Genomic DNA, 22,945 nt, shown 5'->3' on the forward strand with positions numbered 1-22,945 from the left:
GAGTTCACATGAAGACCCCGGCAAAAATGCTCCTCTGGCTTCCTTCCAGGTCAAGAAGCTCATTCTGGGAAGAGTCCCATGTAAATCTGAAATCCGATGCTACTTGTCAAAATATGTCATTTGAATCTAGTGCTGCTTTAGCAATAGACCTACTGAATTGCTGATGATATCAGCTGTCTGAACACTAGTTTTTATAGTTCTATCATGGAAACCTAAGAAAATAACTCAGCTGATTCAGGGAAGAACAAGCAAGAGATCATGTCCTCACAGACACTGTTAATGGGGTGCAGCTATTTTGAGGGTGTCTAGCAATTGCTGCTGGGGTGCTCCTGCAGCTTTGAACTACTGTGTTCCAGTATTGCCCTGGAAGAAGGAAGCAAGAGACTAGGGCCAAATTGTTGACACATTTCCCAAAGGCAACGTGCTTGACAGTGGTGGATACCAAACAGATGCCTTCCCAGGACAGCCAGCGAGGGTGGGCGAATGAATGATATAGTGGCATTTTGCTCTTATCCCACAAGCCCTAACCATGACATTTGCTTGGAGCCCTCAGAAAGATCCCTTTTCATTCTCAATCCTATGTTAACAGAATTCTGACCTAATTATATTAAGTAATAAGAACTTGCTTCTTTCCATCTTTGTTTTCTTTTCTGGCCAACATTTTGCAGGATTTGGCTAAGAGTCTTGTTGTGCTCTCTGAAGCCAGAAAGTTTCACTGGCTCAAAATTGTCGAGTCTCTGTGCATTTTCTGTATCCCAGGTGAGGAGAAAGGAGAGGAACTTGTGTTCAAGTGAGATGGAATATCAGGGAGAGGAGGAGGATAAAGACAGAGGAGAAGAGCGGCCGAAAAGTACAGCAGCAGGCCCGACACCACATGCGGGCTTGGAAGAGGACCGGCAAGGAGCAGCGGTTAAGGTGAACAAGATCAAGTTCAAATCTCATCCTTGCTATTTACTCCTGTGGGGTGTGGGTGAAGCTGCTTAACTTCTCTGAGCCTCACTTTCCTCTTCTATACAATGATACCATAATACCCACCTTGGGCTTGGTTGTAAGAAAGTACAGTGCACAGCACACGGTGATCTCTCAGTGAACAATGATCTGTTATTGTTATTATTCTCTCTTCCTTTAGACTGGATCTTCCTGTTTTTCTAAGATTTCCTTTATATATGCACATCAGGACACACCATTACTGCCATAGGTGGTAACAGGTATAATTTGAACAAGCAGAAAGACCAGCAGCCCCAGCAAATATCTCCTAGAGCAACCTAGTGAATGTGGCCTGAAATTCCTATCTTTGGAGTTAATCCAATAGGCAGGAAGCTGTGCCTCCATTAATATAAATATATTATCCAAGAGTATGTCACATCCTAAGGTCAAGAGTCTTCAACCAGTGTATTACAGAGTCATGATTTGTTCTCCTGGTTTTTCTTTCTTTTTGCGGGGGAGGTGGGGCTGCTTTCCCGGTCACTCTCAGACCACACAAAACGCTCTCAACACTCTAACTCCTTAAGTGTGGTCTTATTTGGTCCTAAGAAGGTGAAAGGTCAAAGCTCCCACGTTCACTCACATTTGTCACCTACCATCAACCAGGTAGTGTGTGAGAGAAGGGGACCAATGTCTTTCTTTCCTCCTCCTCCTCCTCTCACAATGCCCATCTGTTCCTTCTCACTTATGGCCCATGTTTGGTCCACAGGAATAACGTGACTCTGGACAATTCTGGGAGTTCAAGGCAATCCCAGCACAGTCACCTGGCCTCAGCTTGCCCATAGCTCTAACCTGTCCTCTCGCCTTTCAGGTTTCAGTCCCCGGGTGCTCTCCAGCCTCCAGGCTCCCTTTAAAGCTCCCGGAGTGGAGTGAAGAGGAGGGTGAGACTCAGCACAGCTCTCTCCAGAGAAATACTCCCCACAAATCCCCCCTCTCGACCCTTTCATATCCTCACTATGGGTGACCAATTTAAGAGTCACCAAATTGTTTCTCTAAGAAAATTTTGTATTGTGGCCTGCCACAGTTGACATCTATTGTGTCTTGGAGCCTCAGTTAAAAGCATCGTGTACCCTATGCCCAAGGGCACCATGGTAACCATGGTACATGTTTTCTTTGGGGGGGGGGCGTGCAAAGCAGGGGGTTTAAATATATTACCTGGTAAGAAATACAGATTAAAAATGAAAAAAAATTTACATTGTAGTATAGAAAGCAAAATTGAATACAGTTTAAAGTACATATAACATGGAACTCCGGAGAAATAACGTTGTTGTGACTTTTTCAAGTAAAGTCTCTTGCCCACCCCCACTTTTCACCACCACCAGGAGTAAATGCATGTTCATACTGCTCTCCTCTTAGGAGAGTGCTTGGGGTGGGTGGGAGGAGGCATTCCCTAAAGTGCTGCTTGAAGACATCATCAACTATATACTAATTGCAGCAGAGCTAGTCAGTCAAGTCACCCAGAAGCTGCACTGACTTACTGACACGCATTATCACATTTTCTTGCAGACTTGTATATTGAATTATCAAGGATGAAAAAAACAGAACAATACTACCTGCCTTGCTTTTGTGTTTTGGGCAGAATATGGGGAATAAATGTAAAGTAGAACCTCTTAGAACTGCGCTGTCCAGTGACTACTGAGCTCTTGAAGCGTGGCTAATTCAACTGAGATGTGCTGACGTGTAAAACTCAGCCTAAATTTCAAAGACCTGTTGTTAAAAAAGAGGGAAAGCTATCTCATGGGTAAGTTTCCATATTGAATCTATGGTGAAATGATAATGTTTTGGATATATTGAGTTAAATAAAATATGTTATTAAAATTAATTTCACTTTTCTAAAGGAACTAAAAACATGCTTATCAAAAAACTAAAATGTTTACGGTTCATATTTGTGGCCTACATTCTATTTCTATATAGCTCTGTCTTTAGATCATCTAATTTAATGGCTGCAAACTATGGCATGTGGGCCAATTCCAGTTTACTGTTTGGTTTTCTTTAATAAAGTTACACCGGAACACAGTGACATCCATTTCTTTGCATATCATTTCTGGATATCTTCACACTATCATGTTGGCTTTGAGTTTTTACAAAAGAGACCACAGCGACTGCACAACCTAAAATATTTCTTCTCTGGCCCTTTATAGAAAAAGTTTGCAGTCCCCTGATAACCCAATTCTTTATTTCCAAGGGAGAAAGCATAGCCCATAAAGAGAAAATGACTTACTCAAGGGCACCTGAACAGGTGAGGCAGAGACAGGGCTGTCCCTGTCCCTGCTCCTTACACTGTGGCGTGCCTCAGTTTACCTGATGGGGCTGAGATGGGATAATGTGTTCCACATACAGGGGTTGGCTCAGCCTTCGCCTCACAATGAGAGACTCAGCTCCATCCCAGGGCACAGGAGGGCCCTGAACAGAAAGCAAAGCACAGGAAGAGGCTCACAGAGAAGGCTGGGGCCCACCTTGCGGCTGGGAGAGAGGTGAGAACGCCTATGGTAACCCTCCTACCACACTACTTTGTTTCACATTATTTCAGAAATATCTCCACTGGGTCACAATTGAATGCTATCTCCACTACATCCTAGAGAGTTTGATACAAGAAACCCCATTTAAAAAATATCACTGAGCCCTGGCCGGTTTGGCTCAGCGGTTAGAGCATCGGCCTGCAGTCCAGAGAGACCCGGGCTCGATTCCCGCTAAGGGCATGTACCTCGGTTGCAGTTTGTCCCCGGCCCTGGTTGGGTCGTGCTGGTGACGACCACTCGATGTGTCCCTTTCACATTGATGTTTTTCTTTCTCTCTCTCCCTCCCACTCTATCTGAACAAAATATGACAAGGTATTCCTGGGTGAGGATAAAATATATATATATATATATATATATATATATCACTGAATCATTTACAAAACACTTTTCAAAGTTATTGGCCATTTTGTTACTCAACGAGGGTAAGCCACATGATGCATGTCTCCCAGGACTTAGTGACAGGGAAAATGTCATCCCTCCATATGGACTTGCATAGGTTTTTAAATTATACAATGAGAATTCTATAACCTAACATGTTGCTCATTTTGTGCTGACTGCTAGGACAATTAAAGCTAAAATCTGTTTCATTTCAGTTACCAGCTCATTCACGGGGTCTTCTGATAGTCAATTTTGTGTCAAATTGACTGGATCACAGTATGCCTAGATATTGGGCTAAACATTATTTCTGGGTGTGTCTGTGAGGATATTTCCAGAGGAAATTAGCATTTGAATCCGTGGGCTCAGTAAAGCAGATGGACCTCCCTGATGTGGGTGGACATCATCCAATTCATTGAGGGCCTGAATAGAACAAAAAGGTGGAGGAAGAAAGAATTTGTTTCTTCTCTCCTGGGACATTGGTCTTGTGCCCTCAGAGTGATATTTAAACATTCTCCTTCCCCTGTTCTCAGGCCTGTGGTCTTGGACTGAATTACACCAGTGGCTTTTCTGGGTCTCCAGCTTATAGACAGCCGATCTTGGGACTTCTCAGCCTCCATAAATTGCATGGGTCAGTTCCTCATAATAAGTTACTAGCTAGCTAGCTAGAGATTGATAGATACTATTTATATACATCTATCAATATCTATTTATCTATCAATCATCCATGTATCCATTCATCCATCTCTTACTAGTTGTTTCTCTAAAGAACACTGATACAGTTCTGTTACACCATGCCCTTCCTTCAGCCTTACCTAGCTTTAAACTTGTATTTGCTAAGCCATTTATTTCCCCACTTACTATGGTACCTCTTTTGTGCTTTTTCAACAAATATTTATTTAGAACCAACTAAAAGCCACACCCTTGAGATACAACAAGAAACGGTTTCTAGTCTCAAGGGATTTATAATATTAAATGTTGACATGAATAAAAATGTTTACACACTGGAAATATGATCGGTAGTGGCAGTCAACCTGTGAGTGAAATAGGTGATACCCTGTACAGTGTGATTTTATGAACCCTGAAAAGCTCCCCCTACTACCACAACTATTGCTCTCCTACAAGCTACAATCAGGATAGTAAGTACATGGTTTAGATAGGGTCACTCCCAATTTCTGTGCCCATGGCAGACACCATAATGTCCAGCATTATTTTTCATAGACATATTATACACAGGCTGTGACATGAATCAAACAGCCACTGTCAATTCACCAGAAAGGGATGTATGTCATCTAAAATCCACATGTAGAGAAGCATTCGTTGGTAAACAATTTCAACTTTGTATTAAAGTGTGAGTAATTGTAGGAGGAGTAAAGCTGGATGAAAAGTTATGTTAGTCATTAACAATTTAATATAAATCAAATCTCTCTCTCTCTCTCTCTCTCTCTCTCTCTCTCTCTCTCTCTCTCTCTCTCTCTCTCTCTCTTTCTGACATAAGATTCACATATGTAATTTGATTGGCCTTAAAGATATCAGTCACCAGGGGCTGGTAAAGAAGAAACAATTAGAGACCTGAGGAGGGTTAAGAACAAACTTTGTAGATTAATGACATTATACCTGGATAATAAAGGATCCCCAGACTTTAGCCCTGGACCTCAAGGGCATGGTTTGTGCCTTGAACTGCTATCTTGTTCCTTTTCCCTTTCCTTTCTATCTTCCTTCTCATTATATATTCTTCCTAACTGTAAAACTCCTGAATGCATGTGTATTTAAATACCATAATTAGTTCAAGAATTGTGTCTTTTCAAGGTGGAATGAGCTAATTAATTATTTTTTTCTCCCAGGGAAACAGCTCTCAGATGTGAGCTAATTAATGAGCTGCACATCAAAAGAAGTGAAGTGTATCTTGTAAATAGGATTTCATTTAAAACAGATCAAGGGAAGATTTACCCAAGTCACTCCACCATCCTCTGATTTCTGCAAGCACCAGGCTGATGGCACAAAGAACAAGTCACCAGCATGATAAATGTAACTCTAAAAGAACAACTATGGTGCTGAGTCAAATATTAATGAGAAGAGCAAACCAAATATGCTTTTTGGTTTGGGTGGAATTTCACTCTTTGGAACTTTTACAGCTGGGTTTCTGATGTAGACCAAAGGGCAGCCATTCGTGTTTGTGATTCAATCTATGTCCAAAGCTAGAAGCTTGGAAAAACAGTCTCTAGACTTGTTTCTCTCTGACTGAAAGGCTATGTGACCTTGGGCATGTTGCTTAACCTCTCTGGGATTCACTTCTCTCATCTGTAATGTGTGAATCCTATTCTCTTCTCTACCCACCTCTCTGGAGACTTGTGATGATCAAATGAGATGAATAATGTGGCAAGAGTTTGGAAAAAGCTGAAATGACTGGAAGTCTTAGCCACAGCAATCAGACATGAAGAAAAAATAAAAGGGATCCAAATTGGAAAGGAGGAAGTGAAACTGTCATTATTTGCAGACGACATGATATTATACATAGAAAACCCTAAAGACTCAAAAATCTACTAGACTTAATAAATTAATTTGGCAAAGTAGCAGGATACAAAATTAACATCAAGAAATTGACGGCATTCTTATACACCAATGATGAACTCACAGAAAGAGAAACTGAAAAAGCAATCCCATATACCATCGCAGCAAAAAAATTAAGATACCTAGGAATAAACTTAACCAAAGAAGTAAAGGACCTATTTGCAGAAAACTACAGGTCATTGAAAAAAGAAATAGAGGAAGATATAAAAAAGTGGAAACACATACCTTGTTCATGGATTGGAAGAATTAACATCCTTAAAATGTCCATATTACCCAAAGCGATCTATAGATTCAATGCAATCCCCATCAAAATACCAACAACATATTTCACAGAACTAGAACAAATACTTCAAAAGTTCATATGGAACCAAAAAAGACCCTGCATAGCCAGAGCAATTTTGAAAAAGAAGGACAAAGTAGATGGGATCACAATACCAGATATCAGTTATACTACAAAGCGACTGTAATCAAAACAGCCTGGTACTGGCATAAGAACAGGCATATGGACCAGTGGAACAGACTAGAGAACCCAGAAATGGGCCCAAGGCAATATGCTCAATGAATATTTGACAAAGGTAGCAAGAGCATACAGTGGAGTAAAGACAGCCTCTTTAATAAATGGTGTTGGGAAAATTGGACAGCTACATGCAAAAAAATGAAACTAGACCATCAACTTACACCATACACAAAAATAAACTCAAAATAAATAAAAGACTTAAATGTGACCCGTGAATCCATAAAAACTCTAGAAGAAAATGTAGGCATCAACATTTCGGACATCATATGCAGAAGAATTTTCATTGATACATCACCTAAGGCAACAGAAACAAAGGAAAAAATGAACACATGGGACTACATTAAACTCAAAAGCTTCTGCACAACGAAAGAAACAACCATCGAAAATGGAAAGGCAACCCACTGTATGGGAGAACATCATTGCCAATGATACATCAGATAAGGCATTAATTTCCAAAATATATAGAGTACTCATACAACTCAACAAAAGGAAGACAAAGAACACAATTAAAAAATGGGCAGAGGAGCTGAATAGACATCTCTCCAAACAGGACATACAAATGGCCAAGAGACATATGAAGAAATGCTCAACATCACTAATCATCAGAGAGATGCAAATTAAAACAACAATGAGGTATCACCTCACACCTGTCAGAATGGCCGCCATCAACAAATCATCAAACAACAAGTGTTGGCGAGGGTGTGGAGAAAAAGGGACCTAGTGCACTGCTGGTGGGAATGCAGACTGGTGCAGCCACTATGGAAAACAATATGGTGTTACCTCAAAAAATTAAAAATTGAACTTCCATTTGACCCAGTGATCCCGCTTCTAGGAATATACCCTAAGAAGCCTAAAACACCAATCAGAAAGAATATATGTACCCCCATGTTTGTAGCAGCACTATTTACAATAGCTAAGATCTAGAAACAGCGTAAGTGTCCGTCAGTAGATGAATGGATAAAAAAGCAGTGGTACATATACACAATGGAATACTATGCAGCTGTAAGAAAGAAAGATCTCTTATCCTTTGAGACCACATGGAAGGACCTGGAAAGTATTATCCTAAGTGAAACAAGCCAAGCAGAAAAAGACAAATACCACATGATCTCACTTATATATGGAATATAATGAATATAACAGCGTGAGGAATAGGGTAGACCCAGAAACACGGAAGTAGGGTACAGACTGACATCCCTCAGAAGAGGGGGTAGTGGGGGGTGGGAAGAGATAAACCACAGAACTTATATGCATGTAGGCATAACCAATGGACATGGACAACAAAGCTGGGGACGGGGCGGGGGATGGGGAGGAGGGTGTCAATGGGGTAAAAAAGGAGAAATATCTGTAACAAAAATAAAATTAAAATAATAATAATAATTTAAAATTTTTTAAAAAAGAAAAAGCTGAAATGGCTATACAAATGTGAAGCATTTTTTTGCATGATTAAGAAGGTCTCCATAGGCAGAATAAATTAGAAGGAGAGGAAAGTTTCCCAGATGATTTTGGCTAAAATTATACCTCCTGAGGAAAACAGCATCCCAGTGGGCTGCCTCTGCAGATCAGATTCACAGCGAAATTGCCCAAACCTCCTTTCTCCTGTGATTACAGTTAGAAATTAGCTTCCAAAGATGAAACAACTTAACTTAAGCTAAAGAAGGGGATGAAAAGGTCTTTTTGTTTTCCTTTGAATTTCCGTATTTTCGAACTTGATAGATTTAGAAAGAATGAGCTCACTTGTCTTTTTAAATGGTCACATGTCCATCAACCTAGAAGGACAAATGGGGCCAAAGCAGCTGGTGATTGACAGTGAGAAAGGCCCTTGCCTTGAATTTAAAATGCAAAGTAGTGTAAAAGTAATCAATAAATACATCTTTTGCTATAAAAATAGCTTCATGTCATTTTTTGGTGATGGTCCTTGAACACTAAGAATGTCAAGATGGATGAGGAAGTGGGTAGCATGTTCCCTAAAGAGAAACCCAAACCCCAGAAACAAGGCCAATGTATTCCTCCAGACCGCAGGCCGATGCTCTAACCGCTGAGCCAAACCGGCCAGGGCTCAATGTATTCCTACCAGTGAGAACATGGACACAGACGAAGAGCTACACTTTGATCTGGTGATGGGAAGGGACTTGGAGCAGCTGGTGAGGAAGGCAGCGACTCTGGGCAGCACTGGAGAGGCCTCACGTCCCTTTGAATATACAATGTAACTGGTAACAGTATAACCCAGAGCTGCTAACCAGGTCTGTGGATGTCCTTAAGACAAAGGCATGAGAGGGTTCACTTCCTTTCCCCAACCTCACCAGTCTGGGACGACATGCTGCTTCTCACAGGGAAGAGAAAATAAGAGAGAAAAGGAGGCTGGGAGGAACCTTCTCATTTAAGGGGTCCAGGCAGGAGCAGGTGCTGACAAGGATGATCAGTCCTACTGTGAACCACTACTGTGAACCATGGCAACTTGGCAGAGGCGATATTTTTTAACTTTATTTTTTATAGAGACAAAATTCACATAACATAAAATTAACTACTATAACGTCTACATTCCAGTGGCATTTAATACATTTGCAATCTTGTACAGTCATCAGCTTTATCTGGTTCCAATGAAATGCAATTCTGAGATTTTTATTAAAAATGGTCTCTGTTCAGCATGGTTATTGAGAGAATAAGATATAACCTTGAAGCTGTTTGGCAGTCTTTTTACCACCATCAAGAGAAAATCAGCCTGGTAATAAAACCAAATAGAAGAAAATGAAAACAGATAGAGAGTGAGCTCTGATGACATTATTTGAACAACTGGATCCAACTGTGCCGGAAGTTTAACTATCCCTGATCTTTCACGTGTATGAAACAGATTATTTTTTTCTTTTTGTGTAAGGCATTTTGAGTTTAGTTTTCTGGCATTTGTAACCAAAGAATCCCTAATTAATATTTATGATTTAATATAAGTTAAGAGATGACAGTCAAGGAGATGATGGTTTCATTGTTTTCTATGTTGGTCACAAAGTTTGAGAAAGGGATTCCTAGTTGGAGGAGAAAAGCATTAGAATAGGAGCCAGAACTTACTGAATACTTACTATGTACCAGGGACTGTCCTCATTAAATCCTCATTACAACTCTGTGTAGAGATAGAAATTAATACAATTCCTCATACTACAGGTTAGCAAACTGAGGCTTACAGAAATTAAAAGTGTCCCTTAAAGTCAGGGAAAAGAGCCCAAGTTGCATCTATGACTGCCTGGCCTCAGATCCCACGTTCTTGACTTCAAACCTGAACTGCTTGCTCCTCTTAAGACTTTCCTCATTCAAAGAAATACCCACTCTATCAATAAATATCAATGTATCTGAAAAGGGGGGGGGGTTCTTTTATTGCCTCCAACACACACACACACACACACACTCACACCCCCTTCTGGGGAAGGTGAGGTGTGCTAAAAGAAGGTCCATTTAGTAGCTGAGGCCAGTGATGGATTTGGTATGAAAATTTGGGAGCAATAACTTATATGACACAGTGGAATTATTCTTCATGATAAAAAGAACGGGGAATTTAGAAGCCAGGAAATGATCTAGAAGAAAATAGAAGCCAGGAAGCCTGCGTACTGCAAATAAGAAATGGAGAGAGTATGGATCTCCACCCTCCCCTTCCTTATGTCCCTTGTTTCCTAGCTCACGTTGGGGAGAACAGAGATAAAAGGAGCTCAGAGAGGAAGAAGATCTAAGGAGTAACGGTGGTCATTACTGCTGTCCATCACACATCTCTGGTTCTCTTCCCAGCCACATGTGAATTTACATGGCCCTCCTTCCTTTAATATTAGGTGTGACCACGTGACTGGCTTCAGTCTGTGTAATGTGAGCAGACGTGAGAAGAGACAGATGTTCCTTCTGGGCCTTTGTTCTTCCCCTTGCTGAGGTGATTACTATTTAAAAAATAACATACATTTGGGAAAGGACTGGGAAGGAACATGAAAAATGAAATGAGTTGTGTAAAAGAGCTATGATTATGGGTAAGTGTTTATTGTTTAAAACATTTTCTTTAATATTTTTATAAGAGTGGTTGAAATATGAATAAAAATTGAAAAAAGGAAATAGAAAACTTGATGGGGTTGGGTGGAGAATGGTCTTGTCTTATATGTTTCTGAGAGGGAGTAGACCAATTTTAGCTCAAATATTTTTGGAGTTCCAGATCCAGCCTCTGGTTAATTTTATACTTATAAATCTGACAATTTTGAAAAAAACCAATAACTAGTAGTTATTGATTACTTACTGTGTCTTAGGCAGTGGGCTAAGTGCTTTGTGTGGATTTTATTGTTCCCTATTCAAAATTCTGATGATTTAGATATGATTATTATTTCTATTTTACAGACAAGGACACTAAGGCTCAGAGAGGTAAAGCAACTTGCTCATAACTACACAGCTAGAAAACTGTAAAACCAGGACTGCGTCCCAGCCAGCTTGACATCAGTGTTCATGCTCATAATCACTGTGCTATATGGTTTCCAAGCTTTTCTATTTGTCATTGTTGGGGAAGTCTGAAAACATAAAGCTTGCAATATTTCTTTGGAATACAAATTTGTCTCTTCCTCCTTACATTTACTTATATTACTACTCCCTTCTCACACCTGTTTAGTTTTGTTCATAGTCAGATGAAAAGTAAGTATTTATCTAATGCCACTTCCTATTGATCAGTAGTGTCTGTTTGGAGTATGATATTGACAAGGATTCTAAGGCTGCAAGAAAAAAATGCCATGACTGATTTGCAATATCTGTTGTGGGCATGGGAGGGGTAAGTATTGGCTAAGTGCAAGCAATTTGCCTGCCAGCATTTGAAAGTGGGTAAAAGGAAGCATTTGGATGGTAGGCTTAGGACCACTGCTTCTTAAAGGCCACAAGGCATTCAAGGGAAATAGGAGTGGTGTTGACTCCAAACCACTTACATGGGCCCGGCAAAATGGCCCCTGCAAGGAAGGATAGAGAAAAGAAGGGCCGTTCTGCCATTAATGAGGTAGTGACCCGAGATCACACCATCAACATTCACAAGTGAATTCATGGAGTGGGTTTCAAGATGCATGCCCCTGGGGTGCTCAGAGAGATCTGGAAATTTGCCATGAAGGAGAGGGAACTCCAGATGTATGCACTGATACCAAACTGAACAAAGTTGTCTGGGCCAAAGGAATAAGGAATGTCCACTACTGTATCCAGGTGCGGTTGTCCAGAAAACGTAATGAGGATGAAAATTCACCAAACAAGCTCTATATATTGGTTACTTATGTACTTGTCACCACCTTCAAAAAAAATCTATAAATAATTAACGTGCATGAGAACTAACTGCTGATTGTCAAATAAGGTTATAAAACTGCCAAAAAGAAAAAAAAGTGATGAGGGAGAAAGCAGGAGCCCCACGTGAGTGACAGGACTCTGGCCCCTCACAGGACTTCATTGCTCTTGCATCTCACCAGCGGCATGATTTTCTATTCTTGTTCATGTCAGGTTCATTTATTTATTTGACAAGTATTGAGGATCTACCACATGCCAAACATTATTCTATGTACTGAAGAAAAGGCAGAGAAGAAAGATAATCAAAATCTCTGCTCTTGCTGTAAGAAAGAAAGATCTCTTATCCTTTGAGACGACATGGAGGGACCTGGAAAGTATCATCCTAAGTGAAACAAACCAAACAGAGAAAGACAAGTATCATATGATCTCACTTATTTGTGGAATATAATGAACATAACAGTCTGAGGAATGGGGTAGTCCCAGAGACATGGAGGTGGGGTGCAGACTGACAATCCCCAGAAGAGGGGGTGGTGGGGGAGAGATAAACCACAGAACTTATATGCATGTGTGCATGAACAATGGACATGGACAACAAACTGGGGAAAGGGCAGGGAGGGAGGGGAGGGGGAATCAGTCGGGGGAAAAAGGAGAAACATCTGTAACAAAAATTAATTGATAAAAATAAATTTAAAAAATAAAAGAATAACACAAAAACTAAAAAAATAAAAAATCTCTGCTCTTGTGGAGCTTATATTCTAGTAGGGAAAGAGGCAAAACCTAGTAAAAGAGCAACTTCTTATAATATTTCAGTGATAAGTGCTTTGAAAAATCAAGCAGGAGACCCAGTGTAACAAGGCTGGGTGGTGGGGTGGAGACCTGGCTAGAGGGTGACCGGGAGAGCCTGGCTGCCTACCTGTCAGCTCTACAATGGCACTGATCCATTGGTGCCTTCGGGCCCTTACATTAAGCTGAATGTAAACGTGCACAGCTTACTGCAGGAGGTGCCCTGTTGCCTGATCCTCTCACTGCTGTGTGGTCACTAAGCTGCTCACTAGAGCCATATCCTCATGTCTCCCTGCACATTTTATTTTCTTCGTGGTTTTCCCCGGTATTTTCCAAATTCCTACAATGTTCTACTTTTTTATTGTTTTTTCCTGTACCATTCTCTCCCTACCTAGAGTATGTTTCTCACTTCTGTATCTCATGAATATGACTCATTCTTCAAGATCCAGGTTGAGTTTTCTTCAACCCACCCAAACTGAGTCAGATATCTCTTCCTGAGGTCACCATGACACTCTGGACATTGCTTTTTGGGTGTTCCAGTGACAATCTCTGGGCCCACCACCCTTCTGACTCCAAGGCCATAGCTAGTCAATCCCAGTTTCATCTACCCCATGGATTAGTGTTGTGGGGGCCACACTGAAGGTTCTTTTGTAGCTCCAATGCCTAATCCAAAGCTCAGTACATAGTAGAAACTCAATACCTATAATTCAGAGGAGAGGCTGGCTGGATTGATGGCTCTGTGGGTCTGACACACACTTTCTGCCTGACCTTTCATAGGTGACTTGAGCTCTCTGAGCTAGTTTCTCATCAATTTAAGGTAAAGATAAAAACACCCAATTCAAAGGATGGTTATGAGGATTGAGATGATTCATATAAAACACTTTGTATAAACCTGACACAAGTAAGCCCTCAGTAAATGATAGTTATTAATAGTAAGTCCACAGATGAGTAATTAATCATTGTAATAGCAGTAGTATAGCTGATAGATAATGAAATATGGCTGCATGGATGGATGGGCAGAGGCTGCTTTGTGATTACACTTGACTTGGAATGATGGCCTTGTTCTGAACTCCTCTGGCTTCACCTTCTCTTGGCAATAGAATGTCTAGCACCATTTCTGTCTCTAGCCTTTGCCTTAGGTACTTTTGGGGGTGGGTTTACAGCCTGTCTTCATAATGTGCCACTGCTCATGGTTGGGGGTGACATCCAGAGATTTATCAAACATGAGACTGATATTTGCCACATACTCAGTTGTGCTATTTTTACTCCTTCCATTCACCTCCTCTTTTTTTCATCTATACATCAATAACTAGTTATTTATGTGGCATTTAATGCTTCATAAATGTTACGAGCCTTTATACAGGACTAACTGGGAGGGAAATAGTGAGAAGAGTTTATTTGGCATTTTAACTCTATTTTCTCCAAGTTATTCTTGTATTTCCCTTTGGTGGTTTGCATTTTTAGGTCCAACACCCAGGGCTTTGCCAAGCAAATTGTTATTGACATGTGGAGTTAAAAAGGCAGGAACAAGACTTTTCTTACTGTGCTAACTGGTAACTGCACGCCTTAGAATAAATCATGCCTATAGCTGCTGAGCCATCCTGGCTTTCGACTTGCTGATCTGTGACAGAGGCTTGGACCTTTCCCTGCGCATGTCTTATTCCCAGCTCGCTGGCTGCAGAGCCCTCCTGGCTTCTGTTCATGGGCAGAGGGACAAGAGGCCTCAGCCTCTGACATTTCTGACACAGTCACCTTCTTGGGTGGGAGGCTTAGCTGTGACCGGGACTGATGTAAGTTGCAGAGCTGGTCACCAGGGCCCTAAATACCAAGACATATGCCAAGGAACATAGACAAAAGCCAAGCTGGTCCTCACAGCCTGTGGTATGCTTCCTGGTTCCAGAGCAGAAGGTTAAATCAGGAAAGAGGTCAAGTACATAGAAGTTGGTGGAAAGACACACTCATATGCACACATGCAAATTGTGCCACCATTAAAATTTATGCTTCCAGAAATATTTAACCTAGGGGAATGCACATGATATAGTCTTAAGTGAAAATATAAACACATATAAGGCTTTGTGTATGTGTGTTTATATGTATATGTAAATGATTAGCAAAAAGACTGGAAGAGAACAAAAATAATAATTATCTTGAATTGGTTTATCACTTGTAAATTTTATGATATCTTCCATTAAGATATCATCTTATTTTCAGATATCTTCATAATAACTTTTTGTATTCTCCAAATTTCTACAATGTTTTGATATTATTTTTAAAAGCTATTGTTTAAGGCAAAGCACTGAGACAAGAGACAGAATGAAAGATGACAGAAGGCAGAGTATTTTAGGCAAGTTGCCAGGGATAGGAACCCATCTGAAAATGGCTTAAGTTTTTTTTAAAGGAAATGTATTGGGCCACTCCTGGGAAGCCACTCCTGGGAAGATTCAGACAAGGCTCAATTCAAGGACTCCAGCAATGTCCTTGGGGCACACTCCCACCCCCTTCTGTCACTATTGCTAGAGAGATCAGAGTAACATGGTAGAGAGCACAGCTCAGGGGCCATGCTGCCTGGGTTCAAGTTGTGTCCCCCTGCTTAACAGCTTTTTGAATTTTGAGTAATTTAACCCCTCAGTGTCATAGTTTTCTCATGTGTGAAAGGGATAATCATAGCAACAATAATTATAATCATGATAATAATAATCATGAGTATAAGGTCTGTGAAGATTGAATTAATATATGTAAAGCACTTAGAATAGGTCTTGGCATATGGGTAGCACTCAGTTCATGTTATCTGTCACCACTACCACTGTTACCATCACTCATCTTTGTTGAATACATTTTGCAGATAAGATCTCACCAGCAGGAAAATGGCTACCAGCAGCCATACACGTACATCCTTGAAGCTTAGCATCCTCAAAGGAAAGAGGATTTCTCGTCATCTGTGTTCAGTGACTGATCCCAGGAGGTTCTAACTGGCCTGGCTTGGTTCCATGCCCAGACATGAGCCAGTCACAGTGGCCCAGGAAGTGGGGGGCACATGGACTGGCCAGTCTGGGTCATAGGTCCTTCTTATTGTGGGACTGGGACACTGGGATTGACAGCCCCATCAGGACTTCAGAGAATGAGAGTTCTTTTGGAAAAGAAAAGAAGACTGGAAATAGGCAATCAAAAAAGTATGGCTGCCAAAGAAAGCCTTTCTCATATTGAATCTTCTAAACCTCTTGCTATCACAGAAACCAGTGATTGAATCCTTAGGGCATGGCCTCAACTTGGATTCCATAGGCTTATAAAATGCAGACTTGGGGTGGAGTGAACAAGGATATGACATGCTACCCACCCTACCCTGTGCCTGGTAGGTAGATGGTCATGGGGCACCTAGACATGTGGGATGGATACAGGCACTCATTTATCAGAGTTAAGAAATTACAGTTTGAGTGAGGGAAACCAGTTAGGAAGCCACTGCTGTCATCCAGACAATAAATTTCAGTGTCCTGAACCAAAGGAAGAAGACAGATATGAGAAGATGGAGGGTGGGAGGGGATGAGTGCAACTAGGCTTAGGTGTGGGCAGTGAGGAGAGAGAGGGGTCAAGATAGTATACATGGTTTCCTTTTTGGTCAAGTGGTGAATGGGCATCATTTAATGAGATGGAAATACATGAAGATGAACAGGTTGGGTACAGTAGGAGATCAGGAGACATAAAGCCCCCAAGCCCGTCCAACACCATGAGATGGCTCTTATCCTTTTCCCAGCAGACCCTGATGTCAGTATATATGTTAAATGAACCCTGGCAATTTCTGTGTATTGATGTGGAAGACCAAAGGCAGCTGTTTTGTAAGCAAACCACGTTTGCTCTGGCTTTAAGACCAATGTGCATTTCTTAAAGTGCATTTGCATGCTGGTGAGTCAGTAACAAAGGCCTTGGGCTTCACAGTGCATTTGCAACGTTTCCAAACTCAGGAAAAAATCTGCAGTGTTTTAGTGATCAACATGATCAGCAAAAACAACCAGTTTGTCATGGAGTAATCTGTGTAAATTACCATAGTAAGAATATTTTTTATCATCTGCATGGTTTAGTAGAAAGCATTTTCTTCTATTAGCACATAATCTCTTGGACCTCAGGGAATTGTTTTACAGTGATCTAATTTAGCAAAAGCTTTGTTTATTTACAGGACTTACTAGAAATAATATTGCTTTGCTCTCTTGTTGTCTTGGAAGCTAAAATAATTAGTAAAGGAAGCAAGTCTGGAGATTCTTGAGAAGATTGGAGGACAAGGGAGTCAACTTATAGCATTAAAACCATTCACATTTCCAGAGTCTTTTAAGAATCGTGCTAATTTTAAAAATTGGCATTAAAAAGAGAAAGGCACAAAAATATCTTTTAAATCAGTGGGTCTTAAATCTTATGTGTCTCAGGCCCCTTTGGGAATGTTATAAAAAGTATGGAACACACACCCAGAAGAATCCACACGTGTGCACACAAGTTGTATACAACATAGTGAAGATTCATGAATTGAATAAAGTCCATTTGTGGTCTCTAGGTTAAAGATGCCTACTGTGAATTTTCATGGCCTCTCATCTTCATTGTTCCCACTTTAAATTCAGGAATGAACACAACAAACAACATGATTCTACTTGGTGTGTACATAATCATAATATACATTTCTTGATTGTGATAATTCAATAACTCCATTGCATGCATAAACATACTATTTATATCACATGCCAACATCACAAATTCCCATCCTTGTGAGTTTAAAAAATACAGTTATTTGGGTGGGGCAATCCCAAGTTTATCTTTGAAATATCCGGGAAAACTATGGTTACTAAATGCAAAACCATGGGCTTCTCATATCAGAATCTCCTTGGGTCTTCATTAAAAACACAGATTCATGGGACCTTACCCCAGATTTACCAAATCATTTCAGGTGGGAGCCCATAGAATCCATAGTTTTCACCAGCTAGTCTCATGACTGCTAGGAAGCTGTGATTAGGAACCACCATTTCAAACAACTCAGAAGAGCAAACCAATTATTCACTATTCAAACAATACATACTCTACTTATATTTTCATTATATAAAGAGATGTAAGGCCCTCCATTTGTTCCCATTGGAGGGGGGGGCACCTGAGAGCAACTGAATATGCTTAAGAATAATTCATTGTATTTTATTTTATTTTTCTTTATTGATTTTAGAGAGAGAGGAAGGGAAAGGGAGAGAGAGATAGAAACATCAATGAGAGAGAACATTGATTGGCCACCTCTTGCATGGCCCCCACTGGGGATCAGGCCCACAACCTGCGGATGTGCCCTGACCAGGAATTGAATCGGCAACCTCTTGGTACATGGGTCAACATTCAACCACTGAGCCACACCGGCCGGGCCTTTGTATTATTAAAAGCATATTCCTTAATTAGATCTCTTTAATATTTACCCTCAGCCTAATGCTTTCATAAATATCAGTGAGTAACAGGCCAAACTGAAGCTAAGCACACTGCAGAAAACCATAAGCTGTGGGTCCCATTTCCTTTTCTCTTTACCTCTCACCCTAGGTGAGCTATTCCTGTCCTGTTACTTAAATACCATCTACATGCCGATGACTCACAAATTTTTATCTTCATCCTGGGCCTCTCATCTGCACTTCAGGGTCATATATCCAACTGTCTTCCTGTCATCTTTACTTGGGAGTCTCACACAAATATCAATTTTAAGGAGGTTGAAAAGTACCTAACTCTTAAATCATTTCAGCCAACTTCTCCACCAACCCATCTTCTCAACCTCAGCAAATGATACCACCATTCACCTAGTCCCTCCAGCCAAAATCCTGGGCGGGATCATTCTTGACCCCACCCAATTTCACCCCATCCAACACTTCATTAATTCATAAATCCTGTCAATTTTATCTCCCAAATGTATTCCAAATCTGCCCCTCACTCTCTATCTCTACCTTGATCCAAGCCTCCACCATCTATTGCCTTATCTAACAGGAGCAGGAACCATTTCTCCTCCAAGCCATCTGATCAAAGGGCCAAGGGCATTATTATTATTATTATTATTATTATTATTATTTTAAATCCTCACCAGAGGACATTTTTGCATTTATCTTCAGATAGAGCGGGAGGAAGAGAGAGAGAGAGAAACATCGATGTGAGAGAGACACATCGACTGGTTGCCACCAACATGACTCCAACCAGGGCTGGGAAAAACTGCAACCAAAGTACATGTCCTTAGTGGGAACCGAACCCAGGTCTCTCTGGCCCGCAGGCCGACACTCCAACCACTGAGCCAAACCGGCTAGGGCCCTCTTTATTTTGTTTATTTTATTTTTTAATCCTCACCCAAGGATATTTTTCTTTTATCCTCAGATAGAATGGGAGGGGGGGAGAGAGAGAAACATTGATGTGAGAGAGACACATCCCACAACCAGGGCTAGGGATGAATCGCAACCAATGTACATACCCTTGACTGGAATCAAACCCACAACTCATTGGTCTGTGGGCCTATGCTCTAATTGCAGAGCCAAACTGACCAGGGCTTATTTTATTTTTAATATGTTTTTATTGATTTTTAGAGAGAGAGAGAGAGAGGAAGAGAGTAGTGGGGGAGTAAGGGAGACACTGACTGGCTGCCTCTTGCACACCCTGTACTCAGGATCAAACTTGAAACCTAGGCATATGCCCTGGCTGGGAATTGAATCGGCAACCTATTGGTGTATGAGATGATGTTCAACCAGCTGAGCCACACCAGCCAGGGCAAGGAGCCTCTTTAAAAATTACTTCACAGTACGCTCCTACATCATATCCAAATCCCTTTGCAACATCTTTATAAAATGGCCTCCCCTTCTCTTTCGTCTCATCCAGGCCCTGTGCCTTTCCATTACCACCCTCCAGGTGCTTGAACACACCCAACTCCTCCCCTTGCAAGGCTATCACTTCCGTTCCTCCCTCGTACAGAAGTCCTTGCCTGGCTAAATTCTCCTCCTCCAGGTCTGCACTAAATCTCATCTTCTCCAAAGGTCTGCCATGACTGTCTAAGCTAAGATTTGTACACTTTTCTGTGAGGAGCAAGACAGCAAGTATTTTAGGCTCTGTGAGCCATGAGGTCTCATTCAAGACTACTCAACTCTGCTTTTGTAGCAAAAGCATCAGTAGACAATATGCAAATAATACGTGTGTCTGTATTCCAATGAAACTTTATTTACAAAAACAGGCAAAAGGTAGATTTAGCCCCTCCGCATGGTTTGCTGGTCCTGACCTAAGCCAAAGTATGACTTCTCTGTTACTCCTGCTCAGAGCTTCTCAGAATTCCTAAATATCTACCCACTGCCTGTTTCGCCTGCCAGTCTGTTAGCATCATGAGGACAGTGCCCGGTAGAGCGAGGTCTCAGGAAACATTGACTGGATAAAGAGAAGAACAGGGAGATGAGAAAGAAAGGGAGCACTTCCCTCTGAAGCCCAAGCACTTTTTGTGAAAAGGGCAGCGGCCACAGCTGGCCCATATTTTTGAACTTCTCTTTGTCAGCATAGTTCCGGGGTGAATCACTTACTCACGTATTGCTTTGTTCATTCCTTCATTTCTTAAGCGATGTGGTGTTTGATAACATCCAGTCCTCTGGGCTGAAGATGCTTCCCAGACCTCTGCTCCCAGAGGCCTCCTTTCTGGCTTTCCTCCTGTGAGGCCAGCAGAAGATGCAAGCTTTGTGACATGACATGGAGAGGTGGAAGCAGTGGGCAGGGGCCAGTGGGAGCCTCGGCCAGCAGGAGACCTGCCCTCTCCTTCCAACTCCTGCCTGTGAAATAGCCCTTGACCTAATTCTGCACCATTTCTCCACTTTGGCAGATGAAAAGCAAATTAGTGGGCACCGTGGAAGTTTAGCACCAGCATTCCTGGGAAAAAGATACCTCCCCATGGGTCGCAGGTCCCACTCCTTCCTGCTCCCAGTTATCTCCCATGTCCCTCCCCTCCTCCAGGCCGACTGGAAACCAGCTGAGAGCTGGGCAGTCATTGAGGATCATCAGCGAAAGAGCTCTTCACCAGGCAGGATTATGTTTAATAGACAGCAAGAGTGTTCCTGCCGGCTCCCGTTAAATTTCATCAAAATTGTGTCTAATTAAAATCTCCAATTTAATTATGCTCTTCTGCATTACAAATTTTGATCATATTGGTTTAATTTGGTGCAAGGAGAGATGTTCCTCTCCCATGTGAAGCGAACCCGTCCCGAGGTTAAATTCCGTGACCAGAAGCCCCTGGGATTCTCTTGTATAATCTGGATTGTTCCTCCCGCTTCCCCGCGTCCCGGGATCTGGTGACTCGCCCATGGCTCAGGGAGTTGGCAGCTCCTGCTCTGCCCACATCTGTAAGAGCCAGGCTGAAGCTAACAGCTGGCTTCCCCACCCAGCCTCCCTGTCCTCCTCTGCTTCTGAAATGCCCCATCCCTGGGGGAAATTGCACCCAGTCTGCCAGTGACATGTGCGGTGGGGCTGGTTCTGGTGATCTGCTTCCACTGTGGAGAGAAACCTCAGCCTGCCAGGGGCCCTGCGGAGAACGTCACGTGTCCTTGGTTCACAGGGCCCCAGGCCACCCAACCCAAGGCATTCCCCCTCTCCGTCCACTCGGGGTCAACAGCACGGCCAGAACCCAAGACCTGATGTCACCCAGGCAACCCCTTCCCCCATGTACTCTCTGGGCAACCAGACCTTTCCTGATGGTCTCACTCTCATCAAAACTTCTCCATCTGGGGTCCCACTCACTCCCCAGGACTTCTCCTCTTAGCCAATGTGATGATCACACTCCGGTCAAAGAAAACTTAAGAACCGCTCTTTGCTGACCGACCGGCTTCTGAAGCTGAGTGTGAGCTCCCTTCCATGCGGGTGCGCCAGGATACCCCGTCCTATGAGAAGCCACAGACGAAACGCCGCCTGCCATCCTACAGTCAGTTTTACTTAAAGGTAATTTAAAATCTCACTTGCACATTGTGAAGTAGAATGAAAATGTCACATGATGTTGTAAGACAGAACAGGAGACATCAAAGATAAGCTACTGGGGGCTGCAGCCTCAGACTCCTGGGGTCTCAGTCAATTTTCTCCACTTCGGGCCAAGATGTCTGAGCAGCCCTGGTGATGTTTACCCTGGTAAAACGTGTCCCCTTCACTGGCATGTCTGCTGTCAGAAGACTTTATATTTGAAATGGCCATCCGCTCTGGAAAGGGTGCCTAAATCCGTGGGTGCCCTGAACTCTCTTCAACTGCATCCCCAAATTGCCAACGGCCTGACTGGACGTTTTCACTTGCATGGCCTACCATGGCCTTGAAATGAACTTGTCTACAACTCCAAGCCTACCACTTCCCACCAGCAGCATCAAACCTGCCTCCCCTTGTCATTCCCCTCTTTTCCTGACAGTGCTCCAGTTTTCCCAGGCACTGGGCTGGGAAGCCCAGGAGACATACTCACATCATGCATGGAATAAACAAACAAACAAACAAATGAATAAACAAACAAACAAAGTTGCTTTCAGTGTTGTTATATCAAAACTATCACATAACAAATCCTTACTTGTTCTTTAATAGGTAAATTAACTAAATCTTAGTTGTTGGGTTTTTGTTTTTGTTTTAAACAAATATGCTTCTTTTGGTCACTGATTCTATTTGAGCCTGCACTCAAATGGTTTAAGACTACATTTTTGATCCAACCTAATAATCCTCTGTCCCCTAAGCAAGGCATCACCGAGTCCTGCCAGCACATGGATGGTCTACGATTAACTGCCAAGTGAGCAAGGACAGGAGGAGGAGGTCAGGAGAGAGTGACTCCCCCAGCCCCCAACAGTGTGGGGAGACAAACAGTCCAGGGAGATGTAGGGAGGCGCCCAGAAAACTCTGGGGCCTGCTTGTGAGACAATCCAGCTTCCCCAGAGTTTGTGGCTTCTGCTTCTTGGCA

At 42.1% G+C, this 22,945-nt stretch overlaps 1 pseudogene; it reads left to right on the forward strand.

The window, feature by feature from the left end:
- The first annotated feature begins 1,904 nt into the window (after positions 1 to 1,904).
- Positions 1,905 to 12,285, forward strand: LOC118616224 (annotated as a pseudogene).
- Positions 12,286 to 22,945: the final 10,660 nt, after the last annotated feature.

The sequence above is a fragment of the Molossus molossus genome, unplaced genomic scaffold, assembly GCF_014108415.1.
Source record: "Molossus molossus isolate mMolMol1 unplaced genomic scaffold, mMolMol1.p scaffold_m16_p_4, whole genome shotgun sequence".
NCBI classification, from domain to species: Eukaryota; Metazoa; Chordata; class Mammalia; order Chiroptera; family Molossidae; genus Molossus; species Molossus molossus.